The sequence below is a fragment of the Syzygium oleosum genome, unplaced genomic scaffold, assembly GCF_021117445.2.
Source record: "Syzygium oleosum isolate NSW1041296 unplaced genomic scaffold, Sole_v2.1 Sole_v2.22, whole genome shotgun sequence".
Lineage (NCBI taxonomy): Eukaryota > Viridiplantae > Streptophyta > Magnoliopsida > Myrtales > Myrtaceae > Syzygium > Syzygium oleosum.
In genome coordinates this window covers 4,612,232-4,616,180 of record NW_026607506.1, presented here as the reverse complement: position 1 = coordinate 4,616,180, position 3,949 = coordinate 4,612,232, and positions in this window count along the sequence as shown.

Here is a 3,949-nt window from a genome sequence, read left to right as displayed (position 1 = left end):
TCATGACTTGTAGGGTCTAGATATTGATCAAGACAATCAATTATCTTGGGAGTATTAATGTCTTAGTATAAGTCTTATTACCAACTCAGTGATCAACATAAGGATGTCACACGCCATAACCAATTCGGGATGACGTTGAATGGGAGATATGATATTGCAAATATGTTTGCAATCATAGTAATCGAATTATCAGGCTGAAATTAAATTAAATGAGATTTAATTAAATTTAATTTATTTAATCATGAGCGTACGTGCATATGATGCACACACATTGTCATGGCCACGGGCCGGTTTCGGCCCGGAACCAGCCCGATCAAACCCGGGCCCGTAGTTCGGAACCGGAACCAGCCCGTGGCCTACGGGCCCGGTCCGGTTCCAGAAATTTTGGAACCGGCCCGGAACCAGCGGTTCCGGGCCCGATTCCAAAAAAATAAAAAATAAATTTAAATAAATAAATTAAAAAAAAACCCTACAGCAGGGCCTGCACATCTGCAGGCCCTGCTGCGGCCCATTGCTAGGGCAACCTTTGCAGGCTGCCTTGGCAACGGGCAAAAAAAAAAAAAAAAAAAAGATAACCGTTGCAAATTGCAACAGTCATCTAGCTTTTTTTTTATCCTAAATTTTCTTCTCATTTTTTTCTTATAAATTCTCTCAATTCTCTCAAATTCTCTCAATACTCTCAATTCTCTCAAATTCTCTCAAATTCTCTTCTCTCAAATTTTTTCAATACTCTAAATTCTCTCAAATTCTCTTAAATTCTCTCAATTTTCTCAATCCGCGCAATTCTCTCTTAATTCTCCCAATCAATCCGCTCAATTCTCTCAATCCACTCGAAAAATGACAAGTGGAAGTCGAGTGCCAACTGGCAAAGGTAAGAATATCATGACGGAATCCCATCATTCTTTTGATCCTCGTGATTATGCAGATTTTCAAGATGATGAAATCAACATTTTTCCCGATGTGAAGCGCGTCCCGACGCAAGAAAGTCTTCATCCTCCTACCGAAATATCTACAACAAAGGAGGCGAAGCGGGAACTTACATCTGACATTTGTGATCACTTCATGAAAATGGAAAAGTTTGATATTGGTCAAAAAATGTATGATATAATTTGTAAACATTGTGGGAAAATATATAAATATACAGGTGGACAAGGATATAGAACATTCAACCGACATCTTAGGAGCAAACATCCAACCCAAGCGGGAATCGATATCAGGCAACAACAAAATTTCCGGGTACGTCAATCCCAGCACTTCCCCTTTATTTCATTTTAATGAAAAAACTTATAAGGAAGAATGAGGTAAATTTGTTTCCGTTGAGTATTTATCATTTAATTTTGGAGAAAGATTTGGTTTTAATCAATTTGTACAAAAAAGCATGTGCTCCACAAGCAAAACGTGTTCCTAGAAATTCACTTAAACGAGTAATTAAAGATCTTTACAAAAATGGAAAAAAAGATTTACAAAACTTTTTTATGAAATTTAATGGATCCGTGCATATAGGTAGTGATATTTGGAGTGATCATCGGCAAATTCATTCTTACATGGACATAACATATCATTGGATAGATGACGATTAGAGTATTCAAAAAAAAGTTATTGCATTTAGATTTTTTGATGGTAAGCATACGACAAATAATATTTATAGAATAATTAGGCAAATTTTAGAAGAATGTTATTTGCTTAACAAAATTTTTTCAATTGGTTTTGATAATGCCGCGGTAAATACCACTTCAATTGCCGATTTAGAAAATATTTGTAAACCCGCTTTTGGCGGAAAATTTTTTCACGTTAGATGTGATTGTCATGTTTTAAATTTATGTGTACAAGATGGTTTGAAAACTCTGGATATTTTTCTTGAACCAATAAAACGACGATTCAATTTTTATGGAAACATTCCCAAAAAATGAAAGAATGGGGTAGATTTTGTAGAGAAAATGACAAAAAGCCAAAAAGATTTTCAAGATATGTTCCAACTCGTTGGAATTCTAATTTTCACTTGCTTAGTGAATCTTATGAATATAAAGATTTATTATGTGCATTCATTTCTAATAACATACCTCAGATTAATTTATACCCACAAGAGTGGGGTATTTGCAATTTTTTTTAGATATTTTAAAGATTTTTAATGATGCATTTATTTTTAGTAGAGTGTATTAATATTGTCGGAGTTTTTGAGGAATATGAAAATGATGTTGAATTACAACATACTATAGTAACAATGAAAATGAAGTGGCTACATTATTATAGCGAAATTCCCATTATTTATTTAGTTGCTTGTGTTTTTGATCCACGTTGCAAATTAGATGGTTTAAGTGATTATTTATATATGTATTATCAATGTTTACATTATGATACGGTCAATGTTATAACCATACTAAGTGAGGTTAAAAACGTAGTAATAGAATTATGTAATGAATTTTATACTAAATATAATTTAGGTGATATTGGATCTTCTCAATCTACCGAGACACAAAGTGAGAGTACGGGTAAAATTAGTAGAGGGTACCAACTTTTATTACATAGACAAAAAAAACAAACGGGAGTAATAGGAAATATTTCTGAATTAGAGATTTATCTAACCGTTTCCTTTGAGTTTACTGAATCCGAAGGTAGTACAGATTTTTTAATTTTGGATTGGTGGAAGAGGCACGTAAGCCAATACCCAATCCTTTCTCTTATTGCAAAACAAATTTTTGCAACCCCTTGTTCCACAGTTGCGGTCGAACAAGCATTCAGTGCCGGAGGTAATATTTTGGACGAACATCGTTCAAGATTAACTCCAGAATCAGTGGAGGCTCAAGCTTGTGTCGATAATTGGACGAAGGCTTAATACTGACAACAAGAGATAGATCGGAATAATGAATCCGAATTCTTCAACGACGAAGATACCACCGGTACCGGTACCGCTACCGGAACGGGTAGCGGCGACTGAGGGTAAAAGAACTGTTGGAGTTGGCAAATATTTCGGGGATCCTTGTTTCTCATACCGGGCACGCCCACGTGAGCTTAGGGAAATCGAAATATAATCCGACGACATGTGACCCCTGCGCACGGAATGCGGGGGTTCGGATAGGCTTAGGTTTTGAGGTCATTTTAGGGCATATATATTGTGCTCCTTTTTTTTTATAGATCATTGTAACGAATTGTAAGGCGCTTAATGATAATTTATTAAGTTCAAGCCCCCTCTTTCTCTCTTTTTGTCCCCAAATTTGATGACAATTTACATTTTGATTACAATTTATATTGAATAATTCATAATTTCATAATTCATTATTTTTTTATTTCATAATTTATTTTTTAAAATTTTAAATTATGAACCGGAACCAGCAGGAACTAGAACCGGAACCGGCCGGTTCCGGTTCATACATGGCCACGAACCGAAACCGGCGGTTCCTGAACCGTGGCCATGTCTACACACACACATCTAAAGTGGACACATATTAATGGGCAAAAGTACACTAGAAGTGCCATAACTTGTGTACAGCGATCACTTTGGTGCCATAACTTTTTTTCGGATCACTTTGGTGTCAAATTGAAGGAAAATCGATCACTTTAGTGACTCCGGCCAAAAAGCTGACCTGACATTTATATTAAAAAAAAATAGTCTGACTTGTACACGGTGGAAATTACGTGGCTTTTTTCGAATTTTTTAATTTTAAAAAAAAAGAAAAGTTGCAGCTGCGGCGAGGGAGCCCTCGCCGTTGCTGTTGCCAACCCACCACCGCCGAGAAGGGCCGGTGGTGGTGGGCGCAGTGGTCGGCGAGGGTCGCCAGCCCCTGGCCGGGGCCCGGCGACCCTCGCCTAGCCCAGGGAGGGCCGGATCCGGCGACCCTCGCCGAGCCCAGCGAGGGCCGGATCCGGCGGCCCTCGCCGAGCCCGGCCAGGGCCGGATCCGGCGAGGCGAGACCTCGCCGTCGCGACCTGGCGACGGCGAGGTCTCGCCTCG